Source organism: Fukomys damarensis, unplaced genomic scaffold (assembly GCF_012274545.1).
Source record: "Fukomys damarensis isolate Sample0158 unplaced genomic scaffold, DMR_v1.0_HiC HiC_scaffold_15, whole genome shotgun sequence".
Classification (NCBI taxonomy): domain Eukaryota; kingdom Metazoa; phylum Chordata; class Mammalia; order Rodentia; family Bathyergidae; genus Fukomys; species Fukomys damarensis.
The window spans coordinates 20,306,084-20,329,244 of record NW_022900927.1 but is presented as its reverse complement, the minus strand read 5'-3'; the positions used below and the strand labels follow the sequence as shown (position 1 = coordinate 20,329,244).

The window sequence follows — 23,161 nt, the reverse complement described above, 5'->3', positions numbered from 1 at the left end:
CGCTTCCTGTGACCAGGCGCCCGGTCCCGCCCCGCGCGGCTCCTGTTCCGGGACGTCTGCTTTCCCCATCACCGGAGGCTTCCCGGCCAGCCATTCTCCCGGCGCGGAGGAGCTCACAGAAGCGCCACTGTTCTGCGTTGGCAGCGGCCTGGTCCGACAGCTTGGGCCTGAGCGGCAGACCCATCCGTCAGGCGGGAAGGATGGAGCAACGTCCGGCAGCCCGCTCTGAGGACTCCCTGGGGAGCCGCCTCCCGCCCAGGCCCAGACTCTTTCCCTCTTCCCGCCCCCAGCCTGCGCCCACTGCCAGCTCAGAGTATGCAGTACTTTTTCCTCCTGCCTCCTCCCACCCCTCCTCAGGCCTCAGCCTGGGGCCTGAGAATCTGATCATGGGTCACAGGGAGGGGTCCTTTCCCTACCTACACGCACAGGGCAGAACATAACTCTTTGTCTTAAAAAGATCTGGGGATCTCAGTGGACCATAGCCCAAAGCTAAATCAGCCCATCAACACTCAGGATTTAAAGGAAAGCCTCTGGACAAACCCTATAGAGTAGAGGGATTGGAAAAATATTACAAATAAAACATATGGCCTTTACTCTCGGGTATTTACAGGTACTTTATGCTTCCTGAAAGGTTTTATAGAAGACAAATTCTCTTATTGTACTACAGAGTTCATATGCACTGACAAATTCTATGTAAAGTAAACAACAACAAAACCTCTTCCACTTTCTTGTTGGTGTATATTTTTTCTTCTTGTCAATTTGTAATAATCATCTATCAAACTTACTTAAAATAGTGCTGCTTATGCATGATGACTAGGAAGACACAATACACTTCAACAGCATAGGGAAGAAGTACAAACTGTAAGCGCTCTTGGGGTGTAGAGTAAGGAGAGAAGGGGTTGAGAATTAAAACATGTTTAGCTTAACCAAGAAAGAATTCCTGGAGAAGTGACTGGATTTAGAAGTAGAATGGTGATAGGAAGTTCCAGATGGAGAAGCATCTGTTCTAAGGTGGAATAGATCCTATATTTTGTCTCAGGATGAGGCACAGATATCATTGACTACAACATTTTCCCTGACAATAGGATAAGATTAAACAAGACTTGTGGGCAAACGGAGAATTCAGCATGGACAGTGGACTCTTCAGGTGAGTGGGGAGCAGCCCTGGAGCAACCCTTCTTCTCCCGAGGAGTCCTTAGATCATCAGCTCTGGGCTCCTGGGCTAGGGAGAGATGCCAGCCTCAGGGACTCCACCCTGTTCTGTGGTACCCTCAGAAGGTTTAGGGCTGGGGATTTCACTCAGTGGTTCTGCCGCTTGCCTCAGAAGTGCAAGGTCCTGAGTTCAATCCCTGGTACCCTCTCCAAAAAGAAGAAGATTTGGACACGTGCTTCAACCTTGACGTGGTTAGGGGACGAGAGATGGAGAGGCAAAGACTCTTCCTCTTGCACACATTGTAAGGGGGAAAATTGAGGCTCACTGATCCAAATCAGTCAGGATTTATAGAGCACCCACAGTGTGGTAAATGCTGTGGAAGGCATTAAAGATCTCCTGGTGATCAGGGTATGGTGCTTATCAACAAGGCACCCACAGTCTAGTGGGGACACATTTTACTCATTCACCAAAAGCCAAAAGAACACTGGGTGCTCGCTATGAGCCAGGCAGAACTGCAGGCCCTGGAGGTGCAGCTGTGAACAGGATGGGCAGGACTCCTGCCCCTGCTGGTGAGCACTGCCTGTCACAGAGGACAGGGACACTGATAGGTAGTCTTAAGTCACTGAGGTGGCTGTCAAGCGGAAAGGACAGCTGCCTTTGGGGTGGGAGGGGAGAGGGAGCGGGCCACAGATAACGCACTGACACCAGTCTGTGAAAAGGGCCACGCTGCCCTGGGAGAGGGAACTCTGAACACAATACACTGCAGGACGACAGGGTGGATGGCATGAGGCAGTGCCCTGGGCCTGGGGCTCAGGTGCCTGTGCAATATCCCACCAGGAGCCTGTGGCCAAGGCATGCCCAGCTGAGTTCTGGCCTCCAGTCTCAGGACGGTACCTGCGCTAAAACACCTCTTCCAACACCACAGGGAAGGTAGAGAATAATCTTGGCAGAGCCAGACCAGGGGATGAGTTTATCAGTTTTCCCTGTTCTGTTTCGAAGCTTGTGCCTCAGGGTTGGGCTATTTGGGAAGGTTGGGGGCAGAGGGAGGAGGGCACCGAGGGGGGTCTTGCTCTTCTCCACCCTCCCCTCACTGATAACAGTTTTGAAACAAACCAGACTTTAAAAAGAAACAGGTGATCCGCCTCTAGCCGCCGCTGGATGCAAACCAGGACAAGAAGGAATGGTCCTCTGCAGGAAAAGCTCCCACCACCAGCCATCCTACCTCCACCCCTAGCTCCTACCTGCCTGGGGCAGAGTGTGGAAGTGGGTAAAGTAGAAAGGGGCATCTAGGAGAGGAAAACAGAGCCAGAGGACCCAGGAGCTGAGATCCCTCGGTGTAAAGATGGGGCCTGCAGCAAGGGTGGGCACACTTCTGTGCTGCATCTGACGTGCCAGGCTAAGGGGGTAGGGACAGCGATTGACCCCTGGAGAGTTTTAGGTTTATATTCGATATGGTTCCCATAATATAGGAAATAGAATAATGTAATATCCTTGTATTCACTGTCAGGCTTAAGCTTTGTTAAATTACTGATAATAGTTGTCCAACTTAGCTCATGAGTTTCAAAATAACACAAACAAATAATTATAGACAAATGTCCCTTTTTGTGCCCCTCTCCTGTACCTGCAAAACAGAGGTGCTACTATCACAAATGTGGACTTGTTCCTCTAGTCCATGTTTTATATTGTTACTATTCACATAGATCCAAGAATAATATATTACTTCAGTGCATTTTTAAAGCTGTACAATACTTTTGACATAATTTACAACACTTTTTTCACTCCATATTTTTAAAACATCTTTATTTGAGGTTTTTGGCAAAGCATCAAAAAGGTAGAAATGGGAGAGCTGGGTGTGGTGGTGCACGCCTGTAATCCCAGCACTAAGGAGGCTGAGGTAGGAAGATCGCTGTGAGTTCGAGACCAGCCTGGGTCACGTACTGAGTTCCAGGTCAGTCTCATTTACATAGTGAGACCCTATCTCAAAAGCAAACAAATAAACAACAACAACAAAAAGGTAGAAATGGGTTTGTGAGATCATGTTGGTTACCAAGCAGAGGATTCCAGACAGGGGAGGACAAGGATGGGGACAATAGGCAGGAGGGTAATGAGGTAACAGATTCTCAGGGGGAGAGTCCATACTGCAAACACTGAGGTCGAACCTGTGAAGGCAAGGATTTTGTGCCTGCTGCTCTTCAGTACCGTGAACAGGGTGTGGGACCATGTTGAAGATGCCCAGTAAACATCTGTTAACAGAGAGTCTGATAGGGGCTGAGAGGTCCAGGACGGTATCCAGATTTCCGGCCCCATGTCATTCACGGAATGATGGCCCCAGTCTCCAAGAGGAACGTCCTAGGAGAAGAGCTGCATTGGGAGGAAAGATGACTTGAGAAACCATCTTTGTGGTCCAAGGCCAAGGAGACTGTGGAGCGTGGGAGAGACCGATGTTAGGAGGAAGGCCAGACTCCCACTTCTCCGGACTGGAAACCCCGTAGCAGGTGGCTATTGATGAAAGATATGAAAGGACCCACAGATTGCAGGGAGGGGAGGCTTCGTCCTGCTGGAGGTAAAGGGGAGGTAAAAGGAGAGTTGAAACACAAACTGAATACAAGCACCAGTTCCCTCTGAAGGGCGAGAGGGCAGGGCCCAACCTCTGCATTGCCTACAGTGAGTGTTTTCTTGCCCTTTGTGCAGTGGGTACCCGCAGCCCATTAGCCAAGGCAGAGGAGGAGGAAGAAGGTGTAATAAGTGATTCTAGAGTCATAAAGACCTTGTCAGATGCCTACACTCCCAACTTTGCTCCCACTACATATTCATCAACAAGACAAATAGGAGGGGTGTTCATAATTGCTGTGCAGGGACTTATTCTTGACCAAATCTAATCTCTGTATTCAGGGAAGGAGGTGAGATATAAATCGCTTTTCTACTGTGAAGACCCAAGGCTCTTGCCCTTCACCTAGGAAGGCTGCGTTCTGTAAAAGGCTCCTCGAAGTCACTGGCAGCCCTCCCTCCTCGCTTCAAGCTCCTGCTGCTGACTCACCTATAAATATCCCCTGCCTATGACTCCACTCGGTGTGCTTCTTCTAGGACACATTCCACCCTCCCTACCGCTCCCCGGAAGCCGCTCCTGGAAGCCGCTCCTCTCTCCTCCTATCGCCCCCAGCACGGATTTCCTGAACCAAGTCTAGCTCCTCAGTTCTGCCCTCTGAGTTTTTGTCTCTTTCTGGCTCCTCATCTGAGTTTTCAGTAGCTCAGTGTTACGGTTTATTTCTGAGGTGTCCCCTCAGAGCCTCATGGGTTTGGAAGGTGATTAGATTGTGAGGGTGGATTAGCCCATTGATGAGTTCATCAGTTAAGAAATGGAGGTGTGGATCTAAATCATTTGATTCCCTTTCCTAGAAGTACTTGCAATTTAGACCTGTTCTTTATTCAAGGAACTTTAAATATTGGGAGGCAATGGACTAGGTGGAGAGGGAGATCTTGGACTCACCTTTCCATGAAACTGCTTATTGGAGGTGTGGCAGGATCTATGGCAACCCCTACAGTCACAAAGGACCAACCTAATGATCCTCACATCAGGCTACAACCACTCACCTCCCACATTGAGTTTGGACACTTTTTTTTTTTTTTTTTTTTTTTTGGTACTGGGGATTGAACTCTGGTCCTTGCGCTTTTGAGGCGGGCAGCGGAACCACTGAGCTAAATCCCCAGCCAAGCTTGGACACTCTTAATTTTTGTCTGATCAAGACACATTGCAGAATACCACCTCCCTGAACCCCCACACTGAGAAGAGCCCTAAGATATCAGACAATCGGGCTTTGCAAACTGCCACTTAAACAGATAGGCACTCAACAGGATCCCCAAAGTCATGCGACTTGCTTAGCTAACTAGGGTCCTTCCTCTGCAAGGATATTAGAGACTTTTTTCCTCTTCCTTTTTTTCTAAACTTATCTAGACTATTAATTTCTTTACAACAAACATAGATTACACATGCTATTACAAAGAAAATAAAACTCTAGAGAGGCTGCAGGTATAGCTCCGTGACAGAGTGCTTGCCTAGCATGTGCAAGGTCCTGGGTTCAATACTTGGTGCTGAAAATAAATAACTAAATAACAAAAAAACTCTGCAAAGAGCAAGAGTTATGACCACAGTATTGGAGGGTGGGAGGATGCTTCTGAGCTGGGTAACAGAGCCATAGGGAGGAGTGTGTCCTGCACATATTCTAATGGGTCAAGGGCTGCTGTAGGGCCCTTAGAACAAAGCAGCCCTGAGCCCTGGGCAGCCCCAACAATAACTACAAGAGGTACCCACAGGTGACTGATGCAGGGCTAGAGGGACACTGGAAAGAGAAGACCAGGTGGAGTAAGGTGTGGATGGTCAAATTCCCCTATGGCTATACAATTTATTTATTTATTCTCATTGAGCTTATTGGTATATTTTAGGTATACAGTACAGTTACATTCATCTTGCACCTTTACATGACAGGTCTTGGTTCTTATTCTTTCCCCTTACCCCTGCCCTCCCTTCACCCCTTATACAATTTAATTTAAAGGAATCTGAATAACAGGCAGCAGCTTTTGTATTTTTCCTTAAGAATACAAGTAATTAATTTTGCAGCCTTCTATAAAGTGTGACTATTCACTCAGTTGATGATTAGAGATTAGCTGGTAATTATTAAATTAAACAAGGAAGGAGCCAGAAACCGACATCATACATTTTAGCTGGAAACTTTTTATCCTTAATGTTAAATTTGAATATAACACAGTGGGAAGGTAGAAGCAACAATGTTGTTGTTTGTTTTGTTCTTTTAAAGTGTGAAGAAGTTGGAAACCTTGGCTCCTGTCTAGGCTCTGTCCCTGACATAGGAACCGTCCACCTTTTCTGATAAATTCTCTATGAGATTAGGGAGTGGAGGGTGAACTTGGACCAGCAGTCTCACATCTTAACTTGAAAGGTTGCAAGTAAGAATTTAATTCTTTTATAAGGCATGTTTAATAAAAAAGAGTAGGATGTATCATATTGTTATTCATTTTACATGAAACTAGGATTTTCTAGGTTGGGGATGTGAGGCCCTGGGTTTGATCCCTTGTTAGACACACACGCACACATACACACTCAACCAAACAAAAACATTGATTTTTTTTCTGTTAATCAGAAAATAGGTTCAGAAATGCAAAACTTTGCAATTTATTACATTATGTTTTGTACATACTAAAATAAAAAGGATGCTTTAAACTATTTGCCATAAAAAAATCCTCTGTGGCTCTAGCCATATGTGCCTGTAATCTTAACACTTGGGAAGCTGAGGCAGGAGGATCACCTGAGATGAAGGCTAGCCTAGGCTACATAGTAAGACTCTGCCTCCAAAAGATAAACAAACAAACATCACAACACAACACAGCAACAAGAACAACAAAACCCCAACATAAAAAACAACACTCTCTGTGGCTCTGAGAGAGGTCTCTTATGCATCACAGGGCATGCCACCACTGCAGTGTGGCCCTAGGGCACCTGCACCATGTGACAGGTGCTGCAAATTGTGACCCCTAAATGATTCTCTTTTCTTCCTGAGTTTTTAGTTTGTTAAAGTACCCTGCCACTGTCACAGGTTAGATCTCTAATAACTACCATTTAGTGAGCATATACTATGTGCCAGGATCCACGACAAATACTTTTATTCATATTATGCAGTTTAAATTCTCATAATCAGCCGGGTGTGGTGGTACATGCCTGTAATCCCAGCACTCAGGAGGCTGAGGCAGGAGGATTGCTGTGAGTTCGAGACCAGCCTGAGCTAAAAAGTGAGTTCCAGGTCAGCCTCAACTACATAGTGAGACCCTGCCTCAAACAAACAAACAAACAAACAAAAATACATTCTCACAACCACTAAAAACTCAGCAAAGAGAAGTAGCTGACTTATGGTCACACAGCTGTAAAGTGGTAGCGTGAGGATTCAAACACCTCTGTGAATTTCAGCTCCAAAGCAGAAGAATGAGTCTCCTGCTGCCTCTTAGAAGGTAAGGCTGGAGCCCCTGGCTGTGTGAATAGTAGCTAGGAGGGAAAGGGGGCTGTGGCGTTATATCTAGAAAGAGCATGGGTGTAACATGGGAAGGATCAAACAAGCTAGGTTTTGTCTAGCTTTGCCCCTGCCTAATTACAGGTTCTTTTCTTTTTTTAAATTGCAGGTTCTTGAGGGAGCTCCTTAGCCTCATCCATGAAATGGGATGCAAGGGACAACAGGAGAAAAGATGAGCCGGCATCCTAGGTCCTATCTTGTTCTCTTGCTTACTGGCTACATTGTCTTAGGTAAGTTGCTGGGTCTCTTAGCCTCAGGGTTGTTGCTTCCTAAATATGAAAAATAAACCCCAATCACATGGGGACTGACAATAACATATGTGAAGGGCTGGGGATTTAGCTCAGCAGCTTAGCACCTGCCTGGCAAGTGCAAGGTCCTGAATTTGATTCCCTGGTACAAAAAAAAAGTGAAACTCCTGGATGGAATCTGGCATGTCGTAGTCACTCGACAAATGCTTGCCAATAGTAATAATCTTTGTGATAGCAATATTAACAATGGTGCCATATTTTTAACGTGATTATTAAAACGAGAAGGAGCTGGGGAGGAGCTACCTTAGTCTACCCCAAAGTAGCTGTAGTTGCCTTCAATGGGTGGGAAGGGGCTGGCCTGGAGAATGGATGCCTGGAGCAGGACACCGTAGGGTGAGGAGGGTCCAGGTCCGTCTGCTGAGCCAGGTTGGAGGACACAGGCTGACCCTGCACAAAGAGAAACTGTCAAGGTCTTTCTCAGCTTTAATGTTGGCTACAGCTGATTCTGTGACTCAGCCACTCTGCCCTAGCACCTCAGTGCGGGGAGGACACTGTGAGGCCTCCCACCAGCACCTCCATCAACTTGTGTGGCCTCCGCCCTGGAAGCCACACACAGACCCTTCAGATTCTCAGTGCCGGAGATTCCCTCTAAAAGGACCCAAAGATGGCCTCTCCATCTTCCCACTGGGGCCCTGTAGGTCCAGCTGGAGGGAGGTTTCCAAAGCAGGTGCGCTCCTTGAGTGGCCAAGGTGTTGGGGCGGGGTAGGGTCTCCTCTCCCTGGGCCTTTTCCCCCCAAGCTGGTGTCCCAGGCACCTTTCCTAGTTTGGAAAGCAGATTATTTATGGTTTATTTTTGACATCAGATCATCGCTGCCCAAGTTTCATCAATTTGTCACTGTTTTTATTGTCAGCAATTGCCCATAACTGGAGCACATTTAAAATGTCATTGATCTTGGTATTACAGTGTCATAATCTGACAGTAATAGGTGTAGCCAGCACAGGAAACCCAGGCCTTGAGATTGATGGCGTTCAGCACACCAATTATATTCTGTCCATCTAAGTGATAAAAGAGTACGTAGGAGGCATTCAATAGATAAATTAGATATCTCTCCCAATTATGTGCCTTTATTTTATGGAGTCATAGGTTCCCCTTAGAACTTCTTTTCTTCATTTGGCTTGTGAAGGAGCATTACCTGACTCCCAAAGAGTGAGGCTGCCTCCCCGGTTTGTCCTACCTTTGCTCAACTTTGCTGCCTCTCTACCTTCTGGTAGCCTCTTGCCTGGGCTCTCTGGAACTCACTCAGGAGGCTCCCCCGTGTGGGGAGTGTCATAGGTGTGGAAGGAAGGAGGTAGCAATGCCTTCAGTGTCTGGGGAAGTGTTGGGTCAGGCAGGCCCTTGGGAAGGACTAGGAGTCCGGCAATGCTTTTCATTACAGCAGCACTGGTCAAGACAGTGAGACTGGGGACGAGCCGTAAAGTGGGTTGGGATCCTCCAGTGCCAAATACCAGCAGAATCTTCAGATTTGGAAGAAAGTGATTGGCTATGGCTGGGGAGGAAAGAAAGAAAGTTTTCAGTCCTCAGGAAGGGAATTTAGCCACCCTCCTGTCTTGCTATAGATGGAGTTGAGCCAGTTTAACCTTTCCTCAGAAGGAGCCCCAGAATCTCCCACACCCCTATTCCAATCCAGGTCAGATGGCTTCAGCTTGAGTCCTTGAGCTGCCACAGTGATGGGAGCGTGATGCCAGCCTTCCTGGGGAGACAGGAGGCCCCTGAGAAACAAGCCCTACCTACCAGCAGCTCATTGCCAAGAAGTGCTTGCCCGGGGCAGGGAAGTACTAGGACCAGAGGTACAGCAAGGGGGTAAATTTATTTGGGGCCTGGTTAGCAAGCATGTTAAATTCTGAGGACAGCCTTGTCTTGGACCAAATCCATGTTCCCTCATTCCTCCATGCTCCCCTGGAACCAGCAGGAAACACAGAGGAGGCTGAGACATCTATTTATTGAGTTCCGAAAGAGAAAGTGTCCATGGGCTGGCTGTTCCCCAGTGCCTGTAACCTTCTCAGCGTTGTAAATAATCCTGGCACTAAGTGCCCTGTTTTACTGAGGGGAAGCAGTTCTTAAGGCATGAAACCTGAGAATGTGGGCCAGAGGAGGAGGAATGACAGGGGACCAGGGAGCGAGATGGGGAGCCATCACCCCCAAGCTCCGTGAGTACACCCCAGCCAGTGATAGATGCATTTCTGAAGCGGAGGATGGCATTTCCAGTGAAATGTTTACAGGAAATGAGTGTGATTTAAACGTCTTGGCGATAAACACCAGCCAGATGGGGGAGAGGGCAAGGCGAGGAGCAGAGGAATCAAAGGCCCGGAGGCCTCCAGTGTTAAGTAGCTGTCTGAGGCTCTTCTCAAACACACACACCAGCTTTGGTCTTAACATGTTTTTAAGAGCTGGTTATGATTTCCTTGAGGGCGGCTCAGATTAAGACTTGAGTGGAGCCCCCAGCTGAGCGCCTTCAATAACTGTCCATCACATCCTCTTTAGAGACAGCAGCCTCCTCTCCCCGCTCAGGGTGCCTCCAGCTGGGGAGGGCTGCAGACTGCGCTGCTTGTAAGTCCATTCCTGGGCAGCATTCGGGTCTGTTGCCTCTGGCATGGAGTTCTGCCCTGGGTGCTGGGGCAGACCCTGGGCCAGGGGCTGAGCCCCACCCTCAGAGAGCTCTCAGCCTTCAAGGAAAGAGAGAACACAACCTAGAAAGCCAAAGGAAGGAAGTGGAGGCAGAGGAGTAGAGCTCTCAGCCTTCAAGGAAAGAGAGAACACAACCTAGAAAGCCAAAGGAAGGAAGTGGAGGAACTGTCACCAAATCCAGAATCTGGGCCCCTCTTACCACATCCACTCTGCAGACACTCTGGTCCAAGCTCTCTACTAGACTTTCAAGTCTCTTTGCACCTTCCCTTACCCTGCTGCAATCCATTCTCAATAAGAGGAAGCTCCGTTTAAAAACTGAAGTCCAATCAGGTCTTTCCTTTTCCTTTCCTCCCAGTGAAAAGCAAAGTCCTTAAATTAGCCTGCATGATCCTACATCCTCTGTTTTCTCATTACCTCTGGATGTCAACCCTTCTCACTCTTCTAGTGAACTCTCTTCCAGCTGTGTTAGATTCCAGATTCCACAGATTTGCCGAGCATATTGTTGCCTCAGGGCCTTTGCATGAGCTATTCTTTCTATTTAGAATATTCTTAGCAAGCTAACTGTGGGCTCACTTACCTGTTCTCAATGAGACCTCCTTGAATACTATATTTAAAATCTCAAACTTTCCGCTATCCTGATCCCTTTTTCCTTCACCTATTTTTTTCTGTGACAATTACCATTTTCAATGTGTTGTGTCATTCCCCCATTTAGTGAGGACCTAATTCATTACCTGTCTCCCTGCTAGGATACAAGCTCTACATGGCAAGAATCTTTCTCTAATTTTGGTCACCAAGGTATTCCAAAAACCTAGCATAGTGCTTGATAATAAGTGCTCAATTAGTAAATGGAAAAATACGGTTAACCAGGGCAGGGTTTGGAGGGGAGGGCAAAGGGAAGCCATCTCACCCTTGGGGTTAACTTGTGCCTTACCTCACAGCAGGCCATGATGGAGGGTCTAGCACTCAAGAGTGATGGGCACAAATTCAAGAGTTGTGCTAGGGCATCCCCAAAATGGGAGATTCTCCTGCAAAGAGACTCAGTTGCATTTACCCCTGAATCTGATGGAGGACTTGGTTTTATGGTGGGGTTCATCATCTTCACGCCCAAAGCATCCTTTGGGATAATACCAAAGGGAAATACCAAGTAGGAATGAGGCTGGTGGAAATGGGAGTTAGGCTGGGAACTCAGTAGTCTTCAAAGAGTGGGAAGTGTAGTTGAGAAACAGCAGAGCAGCACATCTTTTCTAAGATGGAGGCAGTAAGACGGGTTCTGACAGACAACTGCATGCAAATGGGAGAAGGAAACTCAGCCACTAGAGGCTACCAAGCCAGTGAAGATGTTCCTTCTCCATAGAGAGCAGAATAAAAAGCCATTGGCTGCACCTAAAGAAGGAATTTGAGCTAGACATCGAGAAAGACACGTACAACAGATGGTACAGGGCTGGCGCAGAGCCTTGTTCTCTAGAGAACCTGAGCAGGAACCAGGAGGGTACACGCCTTAGCCAGCGATGTGGGGGGTCCTGAGGGTCTGAGCAGCTCCAGGACAGGAGGAATGTGGGTTCCAGATCCCTGGGGAAGGTTCCTCTTCTGCCTGGCTCCTGAGCGCCCTTCCCCAAGGTTTTTGAATTCTTAAGAATGCAGCCACTTGCCCTCTCTCTCCTGCCTCAGCATTTCTGCATCTTTCCAGGGTGGGAAGGATATGGAGAGTTTTTAGTACTCCAACTCCCAACTAGGTATGTCCGCCTTACCACCTCTCCCTAAAACATGAGTGCTCAGCACAGCTTTGTGGTGACCCCGGGTTGCAACAGAAGAAGCATAGATACTTGGAGAGTTATGCAAGACTATGGCTGCTGTGGTTATAATGTGGCGAGGACGTGGGTGGCCAGGAGGCCTGAGGATGGAAGGGATACTCACTTGTCATTGCATAACTTTTGATACCTTTTAAATGCTGAGCCTTGTACATTTCCTGTTCAAAGCAACTTATTAAAATCAGACAAAAGCACTAAGAATAACAACAAAGGCTGATCTAAGGAAGCTGTTACCCTGAGAACAGTGCCCTTGCTCTTCTCGCCCATGTGCACCCTCCCTCAAGCCTGGCATCTCCGTTTTCCAGCTTGGGAGGGGTACGGGCTGTTGGCTGTTCTGGAGTCACAAGGTATTAAAATGTCGCAAAGGTCTGGAGGATGGCAGTCTAGACACTTGGTGTTGGCTTTCTCTTTCAGTCTTCATTGTCCTGGTCTGCTCATTGATCTCTCCATGTTACCTGCAGAATTTACATATGCTACAAAGCACCCTTCCATGAGTTGTTTAAAAAGGTATATAGTCTTGTTTTCTTCGGAACCAGGGATCAAACTCAGGACCTTGTGTTTGCGAAGCAGGCATGGTACCAATGAGCTAAATCCCCTGCCCTAAAAAGGCACATAATCTTAAAAGGCATGTTTCCCAGGTGGTTGTCCCCTCATGGATCTCTCTTCTGAACCCCTATGTGGTATCTGAGAGTTCTTTCCCACCCTTTCTGCCTCCCTCCTCTCTACCACCTCAGTCATCCTATTGGCCTTTCCACTGCAACTTTTCCAGAAAAGACATTTAACCTTTCTGTGCCTGTTTCTTCATCTATAACTGAAGATCCCGACCTTCCTCTGGAAGAATTTCATTCACACATTTGTAATCGGTGCCAGGCACTAAACTTGGCACTGAGGATTGCATGAGACAATGTATGTGAAGTTAGTACTGAGACTCAGAGAGTTATTGCCAAGGCCTCTTTCCTTGGATGCCTTTCTAGACTGGGTGCTCTACCCTCCTTATCTGGGACACACTGAGAAAATGTACTTCATAGTCTATTCCCAAACTCTGCGCTTCCTGTGCTGCTCCTGAGCTGAAGCTGACATCCTGCTCTGGATGAAGTGTTGAGGGCTGCAGAATAACCTATTTCTGGGCCAGGGGTTTGGCTCAGTGGTTCTGCCACCTGCCTTGCAAGCACAAGGGCCTGAGTTCGATGCCTGGCACAAAGAGAGAGAGAGAGAGAGAGAGAGAGAGAGAGAGAGAGAGAGAGAATAACCTATTTCCAAGCTTTTCCATTTGGTTAGATCCCAAGGGCATCAGTTTGCCTTCAAGAAGAATAATGCTAAAATTTGTCTGTAGGTCTTTTGTCTGTGGCTTGTACTGTGGGGGGCCCTGGCCATAGAAGCTGGGGCTGGAACAACAAAGGGACAGGAAATGGAAGTTGTCCTTTTCCAGCTCTGCTTATTTCTCTTCTTGAGCCCCATGCCTCTTTGGGGATTGGCACAGAGGCTAAACTGCTGGGATTGGAAGCTCACATTTGCCTACAAATCTAGGATGGCCCGTGGAGGAAAGATGAGCCCTTGAGACAACCATTCCTTAGAATAGACAGGCGAAGGGCTGGGGATTTAGCTCAGTGGTTCTACTGCCTGCTTCGTAAGTGCAAGGACCCAAGTTCGAGTCTGATCCCCGGTACCAAAAGAACAAAAACAGACAGGCAGAAGGGCTGGGGCTTTAGCTTAGTGGTGCTGTGTCTGCCTTGTAAGTGCAAAGTCCTGAATTCGATCCCTGGTACTGCAAAAATAAATAAATAAATAAAAAGTAGGCTGTTGTTTTAGAGAGGGGAAGGAGGCTGTCCTGAGCTCTTCTTGGGAGGCTGCCTCCAGTCCTGGCCTAGCCATCAAGGGCTGGGTGAGCATCATTGGGAGGGAGAGGCAGTTGTGAAAAAAGTGTGCTGCTTGAGCCCTTGTGAAAAAAGGCCAAGTCAAGTGCTAATGTTGGGCCATGGGAAGAGGAAGGATGAAGTTTAGATATAAGGTGGCACTTCCTGATGATCAGGAAATGGGTTTCAGGGGAGTGGTTGTGAAGGGCCATAAGGAACCATTCACACAGTCTTCCTAGAGGAAGGGCAGGTGATCTGGGAATTGCAGAGGATTTGGGGATTCCATGACACTGCAGAGCCAGCACTGAGTGGGGAGAAAGCCAGAGCGACATCAGGCCGTCCATATCCAGAGCGCAAAGCCCATGAACAGAGGGACTAGATATCTGGAACTCCCAACTTGCTCAACCCAATGCCTCCTGAGTGACCATCTGGAGACCCCGATGGGAGATGGCTCGGCTCCGTGCTCAGAGACAGCCAGCTGCTTTAAGTCCTCAGCAAAAATGGCTCCAGTCTGTGGGGCCTGGAAACACCTCTTCACATCCAACCTCAGTCCTCAGTTCAGTTTGGACTCACAGAACCCGTGAAGTGGGTCCACTGAGGAGGATAAACTGAGCAGGAAATGGCTTTGGTCTTAGGCCTGGCCTCTGCTATAGGAGGGAGCAAGCTGGGCCAGCTCCTGGGGACTCTGTGGAAGGGAAAGTATTCTTCCTGAGGACTGGCCTGAGGGTTTGGGGGAACTGGAGAGGTGGGGTCAGGGCACCCTACTGGCCTGGGGGAAGGAAGCATCTCTGGAGGCTCAGCCCCTTCCCCTGAGTGGAGACCATAGCTTTAGTGGGGAAGAATTTATTTCTCTTCTTCTTCTTCTTCTTATTAGGTACTGGGATCATCGAATTCAGGCCCTTCCCCTTGCCAGGCAGCCACTGAGCTACATTCCTTGCTGGGAAGGAACTTACCTTGCATCTTCTGGGCAGCCCAGTGGCCTCAATTTGAAGGATTACATCAACCTCAGTCAAGAGCCCGCCAAACTGGGTGTGGTGGCGCACACCTGTAATCCCAGCACTTGGGAGGCTGAGGCAGGAGGATCTCTGTGAGTCTGAAAACAATCCTGGGCTATGTAGTGAGTTACAGTCAGTCTCGACTACATAGTGAGACCCTGCCTAAAAAAAAACAGCTGGCCCAGCTAGCAGCTCTAGTGGGTGTGGATGAGGGATTTCCCCTTTGGGCCTCAGTTTCTTTATCTGTAAAATAAGGGGGTGGCAGTAAATTATATGTAAGTTGTTTCCACCCCTGACAATCTGGGTTTCTGTTCCCCTACTTTCCCATCCGTTTTTTCCGATTCATCCCCCACCCCTGCCTTCTCTCCCACTTCTGTACCCCTTCTCAGTTTCTCCCTTCATATGGCACAGGTTTCTCCAGCCTTCTGATATTCCTTCTGCCACTACCTGGCTCCCTCTGGAGCCTCTGTTCTGCGCAAACACATCCACCTCTTCTAGTGCCCTCATCAACATCAGACCTCAGAGGGGAGGTTGGGAGAAGAGGAGGGGTCCTAGCAGCCTTTCCCCTGCCCCCGTGGCCCCTCTGTGCTGCCCCACCCGCACCCAGGGAGGCCAGCCCGCCGCTTGCTGGCAGCCGGTGCCTTACTGCGCCCTCGCCCCTCGCTAATGCGATCTGGAGAGACCCGGGCGGGCGGCGGGCAGTCTGGCCCGAGCGTCCCGGGCGGCGCTGATGGATGGTCCCCTGACAGTAATCGCAGAATGAGGACGCGCTGGCGACGCTCTTGCCCCGAGGCCCCGCTGTTTGGAAAGCCCAGGAGTCCTTTGCTCCCTCCCTCCACAGCGCCTGCCTCCTAGGCGCTCTTAATTTCCTTGGCTTTTCGGGGGAGTGGGCGATGACCTCTCGGTTAGGGCCCAGTTGGGGGCTTTCCCTGCCCTCTGTCCCCCAAGACCTCTGTTTCTGGTTTGAAATCCTACTTGGATTCACACTTGGGTCTGTGATTCTGAATAAGCTACTCATCTAGGAACCTCAGGTTTCCCTTCTGTAAATAAAGGTCTTAACAAGGCTAGACGGAGAGAGTTGGGAGCAGAAGGGAGAATGCTGGGTAAAATTACCACTCTCCTCAAGCAGATTTGTTTACTTCAGTATGCAGTGCTCAAAACTATCTGAGCTAAAGGTATGAAGCTAAGTAACACGGATAATGTTTGCTGTTGATATTGCTGTTATTATTGAGGTACTGGGATTGAACCCAGGGCCTTTGCATTGAAGTTCATCTCTCAAAATTTATTTTTTGTTTTGAGACAGGGTCTCCCTAGGCTTGAACTTGCAGTCCTCCTGCCTCAGCCTCCTAGACTGCTGGGATTATAAGTATACACCACCATGCTGGCTGAGAATCAGTTTTTATACACATACATGTGTAATGTCTTTAGGTTAATAAATACATTAGAAAATAAGAGATAGTAACACCAGTCCTGCCTGGATGTTCTCACAGAGAAGAGTGTGGGCTCTGGTATTTCTTCAGGACTGCTGCCTCTAGTCTGGGCCCTCAGTTCCATCCAGTCTTGGGTAACCTGCAATCCAGGACTAGGTAAGGGTGGTGTGAGGGAAGATCCTCCTTGGGGAAGCACTCCTGACAGTCTGCCAGCCCCTGGCCCACCTTCCAGTGTGTGAATTTTAAGGCCCCTCCTCTCCTCCACCCCAGAGGATTCCCCTTGGGCATGGCCCTGCAGAGGGGCTGAGGTTGATCCAGACCAGTTACACACCCAGACGCCTCCTCATTCCCTTTTAACCTTTCCCTCTCATCAGAAGCCAAATCAAGTTAGTTTTGATTTAATTCCTGAAATGGAGTCATAATTTGCTTAGCGTCCTTCTCCCCAAGTCCTAGAAGTGTGTATGTGTGTGTATGCGTGAGTAGTGAAGAATAGCTCTGTGTCCTCTGAAGGAACCGCACACACACTCACTTCCCAAACACCAAAGATCCGGCGGGGACCCCATGGCCCTAGGATGCACAGTGGTGTGATGATGATGATGGTGATGAATGATGATCAAAAGGATTCGTATTTATTAGGCACTTGTGATGAGCCAGGACTGAGGTAGATACTGTATATGCATTTCTCACTTAACTCTCACTGCTGCCTTTCAGGTAGATGCTATTCATGTTCCCAATTTACACAAAAAGAAACTGAGTAGAGAGGTTAAGTAGCCCATGCTATGGAACACAGATTCGAAGCCACACAGATTCTAGGACCCGCACTCTTAACCACTTAGTCGTGTGAACCTGGGCACCATACTTTATACTTTCTGCACCCTCTTCCCTGGTTTGCAAATCACTGTTAATAAACAGGGATAATAAGATACTCCTTTCATAGGCTTGTTGTGTTAATTAAATGAGCTAAGGCATTCACCATACTCACCTCACTGTAAGGACTCAATTGTTTAGATGTCCTAACCACTGGGGTGGATTGTGTGGGAGAAGGGGTACAATGGAATACAATTAATTAGGACTGTTATTCTTGCAAATGTTAGTCATCAGGCACTGAGAGCCTACAGGGCATAGGATATCCTACAAGGTGAATGCTATGCCTGGTCAGGGGATATAGCTCAGTGGTAGAGCATTTGCCTAGCATACAGGAGACCCTGAGTTCAATCTCTAGTACTGCAATCGATCAATCTTGCCATTCTTTTACAGATAAAGAAACTAAATTTCAGGTAAACAAAATACATTGCCTGAAGCCATCCTGTTTAAAAGAACAGACACTGTTTTTAAACACTGGGCCCTTGACTCCAAAGCCTGCTGTTCCCTGGTCCCCTCAGGGTCATCAAGGATTGGCCTCTCCTGGAGGAGGTCAGGGCTGAGGCCACAAGCTGAAGTCACACCCTCTGCCGCCTGTGACCTGATTTGTTGTAGGTGAGCGATGTTTTCCCAAAAGAACAGGAGGGAAGTAAATAGAGAAGTCCCTGAGACAGTGTTTCCCTCCCCCATAGCTGAGAAGTAGAACCCCTCCCACAACCCCCCCTCTCCTCATCCCCCTGGTTCCTCCGTGCTCAAGTTTGTGGCCATTTAAATAGAAGAAGAGAAAGTTTGAACCAGGCATGAAATATTTATCACTTAATTACAATATGTAGATTCTGTTCCTGGGGGTGATTTATCTTTTTGGAAATATAGGAAAAGATCCTGGAAACTTGTATCCTAATTGGTTGGCCTATTATTGTAGCAACCAGGTAGAAACTCCATTTACTAAACAACTACAAATTTTCCTACTACTGAAGGTAGCTGCCTTTGTCTTTGCCATTGGTGGTCTAGGTTCTCTGATTTTCTGATGAGGGAAGGGCTGCTAAGAGGTCATTTTGTCTATTCTCCTGTCTCTTCTTGGGGCAATCCCTTTCTAAGTCATAATAGCTGTCAAAAATGCAACAAGGAGAGCCCGGAATTTCAAGAGAAGTTCATCCTGAGTGACTCATCTCTCCCCCTGAAGCAATGTGGCTACCTTGTGGGTACCCCATGTCGATAACATCCCTCCTTTCCCTCCCCTGGCAGGGACACACCTGTGATACCAGTGATTCCTTTTGTGTCTCCCTTCCTAGGGCTACAACTCAACCTCAAGCTGCACATTAGCAGCTTGGGGAGTCTCATTCTTTCTTTTTCTCCTTCTCTTTTTTAATCCAGTCGCTAAGACTTTACTGTAGGCAAACCAAGTTAGAATCTCAGGAGGTGGGTCCGAGCATCAGTTTTTAAAACTCTCCAGGGAGTAGGGGGTTCCAATGTGTAGCCAAAGTCGAGACCCTGTAGAACAAACAGAAGTGCATGGCTTCCTGACCATGGGTCTTGCTTATCTGAAAGATGATGTCATCTTTATACCTCTCTCCTGGGTGTGGCAGTTGGCATCTCATTCACTTTCATCGGAACCCGAAGAACATCCTTTTCTTTCTTCAGAAGCTTCTGATATTAATAAGTACAATTTATCAAGCGCCTGCTGAATGCTTGGATCTATGTAAATAAAATTTAAACTGATCTACATAACAGCTCTGGGAGGCCAGTGGGAATGTCCATTTTATGGATGACTCAGAGAGGTTAAGTAATTTGCCCACAGCTGTAAAACTAGCAAGTATCAGAGCTGGGATTTGAATACAAAACCTGTGGTTTTAACTAACCACTCTGCTACATTGCCTTTCAGGCTGGGAGGAATGGACTTCAAAACCATCGTCTGAAGAATCTAGGGAAGGTCTTCCGGGGAGGGAAAGAGAAGCAAGGAGAAGTGTGGGAAGGCCGATGGGGTCTAGGAGCAGTTTGGGCATGGAGGAAGGAATGCTGGAGGATAGGAAAGGTGTAAGAGGCTGTGTGGGGACTGGATGCAGCGCCTGAAGGAGGATGTGGCAAGCTGGTGAGTGTCGACGTGTAGGGGGATGGGGCAGCAGCCGTGGAGGAAGCTGGGGAATGGGCCCAGGAGTGTGAGCTGGCAGTGGAAACACCCAGAACAGTGACCAGTACCACGGCCTGGGGTAGCTGCAGGGAGAGGGACCTTGTGTTGGAGGAGGGGCCTTTGTGAGGCCTGCAACCCTGAGGAATGCTCCCCCGTGAATACTAAGGGGAAGAAGAAGAGAAAGGGCTAGAGGGGGCTGGGTGATGTTTAGCTGCTGGGGTGATTAATGGGGGTGAACGGAGGGTGAAACTCAAAACCTTCGAACAGTGATGGTGGGGAATGGTTGTCCAAGAACAACAGCGCACTGTTTCATCGAGAAAGCCAATGTCCAGAGGAGGGGCAGGTGGGGAGGATGCCAGGTGCAGTTGCTCCTTCCCTTTTTTCCTAAAGTCTCCTTATTTACCATCTAATAGAACATTAAACAGCTAGCTCAGGGGGACCCTCTGATTGGGCTTCCTAACTGTCCCCTGGCTTGAGGCAGACCAAGGAATGCAGCGGTAGCTTGAGGGAAAAGCAGGTGAGGTCTGGACAGAGGGATAGAGGCTGAGGTACCTCCATGGACGAGCCCATATGAAGGCCTGACCACTGACTTCCTTGGGTCAGATAGGCACTGAGAGTTGCATGGGGTTGGGTTCCTGAATGTGCCTTAGAAACCAGTAGCGTTCTCCGATAAAGATTTTGGAGCAGTGCTGGGTGGAATAAGAGATCATTTCCTGCGAAGGAGCGAGTGGAGAGACAGGCTTCCTCCAGCCCTGGTTCCAGGATGTTGATCTGAGTTTGAAGAATGGAAATAAAGCTTGTGGAAGCCACAGGTTTGAAACCCTCTCTCCATTTCCTACTTCTGACTCTTTCTGGAGGTGCAGCTATGGGATCTGTCTCTCCTGCCTTCAACCTTTTGTATTTCCAGAGGAAAGGAAAGAGGATGAAGTAAACTCTTTCATGCTGGGGGAGGTGAAATGAAGGCAGGGATTTAGAAGGACATTATCTCTTGGGATAAAAGCATTTTCTTCCTCTCTGGGTCTTTGCAGATGTGAAACAACTGGCAGATACTACTACCTCCCCACCTTCAGTTGTTAGAGAGCATAGTGTCTAAAAGCCTGTGCCTGCCTACAGTAGAGGGGGCAAGGAGATGGGGGAAAAGGAGATCAGAAAAAAAGGGCCAAATGTGTATTTAGAAGGTTGAGGGAGGCCAGCATCTCTTGTGGGTAAGAGAGATAGAATGTCCATTTCCTTTTTTTTTTTTAAAATGGGGTCTGGCTATGTAGTTCAGGCTGGTCTTGAACTCACTATGTAGCCCAGGCTGGCCATAAGCTCACAGCAATCCTCCTGCCTCAGCCTCCCGAGTGCTGGGATTACAGGTGTGAGCCACCATACCAACTAGAAGGTCCACTCCTGATCCAACATTGCTTGGGTATTGATCCTGGGAGTCTTGCCTCCTGGCCTTCATTCCTGTCTCCACATAGAGCTTGGCCAAGCTACCACCCCTGTTGAAGTCTCACTCCTGTCACTACTCTCTCTCTCTCTCCGGGAGCCAAAGCTACAAAGCACTTTGAAATGTGAAGTTAGTGGGAGGTGGTTGCATTAAGCACAAATACTCTGTGAGGTGTAACATGACTTGACTGATAATGAGGCAACCAGTCCACATATGACTGAGTTCAAGGCTGCCTTCAAGAGGGGCCAGGCCTCAGTTTGCTTGTTACAGAGGGCAGGGGCTAACTGAAGCTGCCTTCTGCCTCACATGTTCACTGGAGAGCAATGGTCACAATCAACAGTCTTAATTATTATGATTTATTATTATTAATTATGAATTAATAATTCATAATTATTCCCCACTTGCAGATAAGCACAAGCCCACTGAAATTATTTCCCAGAGAGGAACACAGAGGCGGTGGAAAAGGGACATCGGTATAGACATTACTTCCAGAAGCCATTAAGTTCATTCCTCTGCTTCCCAACCAGACCCTGGAAGAGATTCATTAGCTTCCTTGGCCTTTCATCCTAATGCCTCCTCCCCACCCGCAGGTCCCTAAACACACCACATTTGCCTCTCTGTTCTTCCTGAGGCCAGGGGGCTGTCTTTGCCAACATGATCTCAGAACCTGCACTTTGGATTTCTGGGGCCTCTTTGTGCTCTGCTCTCTGTTCTGCTATTTATAGATGTGTCCTCTGCTGGAGGGGCCAGCGCTGGGTGTACTGGAGAGATGTAGCCTCTTCCTGGCTCTCTTTCCTCTCTTTTCCATCTCATGGTTGGGGGGATGCCTGGGATTTCTTCTGTTATGGTGAAACACCTTTCCAAATCCACGAGAAAAGAGACAAGAAGCGCCCTTCCTGGTGCCAAAGTGCCCTTTGGATCCTGGGTATGGATTTGAGAGGCTAACTCTGACCTCCTATACAGATATTTACAAGGATGGTGATGTAGCTCAGTGGTAAAGTATCTGCCGGTATCTGCCCAACACACTTGAGGCCCTGGGCTTGATCCTCAGCACCTCAAAAAAAAAAAAAAAAAAAAAAAAAAAAAAAGACATCTGATTACATTGATAATGAAGCCTAAGTAGGACTGTTGGAGTCATGCTCCACACTAGACCCAGCTCTCCACTGCTCCCCCCAGCAGCATTCACGATACCTTCATAATATCAAATTCCCACATCAGAAGATTTCTTCATGTTATTTTTGGTATTGGGCACTGAACCTAGGTCCTTTGCACTGAGTGACTCCCCTCTCCCCTTTGTGAGACAAGGTATTCACAAATTACTGAGTTGCCTAAAGTGAGCTGGAACTTGCTATTCTCCTGCCTCAGCCTCCCAGAGTGCTCAGATTATAGTTTGTGCACCATACTTGGCAAAAATATCTATATATCTATATATCTATATATCTATATCTATCTATCTATCTATCTATCTATCTATCTATCTATCTATCTATCTATCTATGGGCAGGACTGAGCTAAATCCCTTGCCTGGCTAAAAATATCTTAAAGGAACCCCAAAGAGCTCCCACCTCATAGCTCCAGGGGATCTCCTTTTCTGCTTCATGGAATCTAACCAGGACAGATTCTTGCTCTTCCAAATATGCTAAACCACCATATCTGCTGTGGTACTATCTTCTCCAAAATGTTGCAAGGAAGAGAGACTGGATCATGGACCAAAGGGCTTTGGGGTTGGCCCAACCTTACAGACGTCCTCCTCATTTGCATCAAACACACCTGTTAGGCTAAGCCTACAGGATGTAGGGAGTTGGAACACTGAGACCCAGAAATACCCTTGTCCAAATCCGTGGGTGCAGTAGCACACGTGACCCCTAGTTTCCCAGGCAAGGCGGATATTCAGCCAGGTACATTTGGGAGGCAACTACAACTACAAGAACAGCACTCCCTGCCTTTCACCAACCTCCCTCTTTACTTGGCCCCCTTTTGGTCCTAAGAGAAGGATGGGGTAGGGCTTTAACTCAAGTTATCTGGATAAGGATCTTTCCCCCCAAAAATGTTACTCCTTTGGCCCCCAAACATGAGAGATCTTTAAACCTCTTCCTTGGCGTCCTCCCGTTCTTTATCCCCCTCCCTAACACACATACAAATCTTAGCTACCAAAAATCTAAGTATAGGGGCCAAACATTCCTGGCCTACCATTTTACTCCACCTGCAATCCCGTCCCTTCCCCCCCAAATTTTTCTCTCTTCGCTTCTTTAAAAAAAAAAAAAAACGAAGAAGAAGGAATTTTCAATAGTCCCACTTGTCAAGCGAAGACCATCTTTTAACCTTCAACAGCAGCGAAAACCGTGTGAACTCTCGGTGAACCAAGATTGAAGTCATAAATCACGCGTACAAAGGCGGCTGCGGAGGCTGGCGCGGGCTGCTGCACCTTTAACGCTTTCTGGGGCTGACAGGCGGCGGCCCAGCTAAAGTTCACAGCGCCCGGGGAGGGAGGGG

General features: G+C 48.0%; 3 long non-coding RNA genes across 3 annotated transcripts; 2 read left to right on the top strand and 1 right to left on the bottom strand.

Annotated features, from left to right (window-relative positions):
• Nucleotides 1–3,120: 3,120 nt before the first annotated feature.
• Nucleotides 3,121–9,176, bottom strand: LOC117286143. Its single transcript, XR_004517266.1, has 3 exons — nucleotides 8,711–9,176; nucleotides 7,779–7,922; nucleotides 3,121–3,710 (listed from the first exon to the last, which is right to left on the bottom strand). It is a non-coding gene; the product is annotated as an uncharacterized LOC117286143 (long non-coding RNA).
• Nucleotides 7,144–14,887, top strand: LOC104851939. Its single transcript, XR_777345.2, has 4 exons — nucleotides 7,144–7,168; nucleotides 7,337–7,457; nucleotides 9,164–9,323; nucleotides 14,697–14,887. It is a non-coding gene; the product is annotated as an uncharacterized LOC104851939 (long non-coding RNA).
• A 2,745-nt stretch (nucleotides 14,888–17,632) lies between these two features.
• On the top strand, nucleotides 17,633–21,147 carry LOC104851938. Its single transcript, XR_777344.2, has 3 exons — nucleotides 17,633–17,723; nucleotides 18,991–19,197; nucleotides 21,076–21,147. It is a non-coding gene; the product is annotated as an uncharacterized LOC104851938 (long non-coding RNA).
• Nucleotides 21,148–23,161: the final 2,014 nt, after the last annotated feature.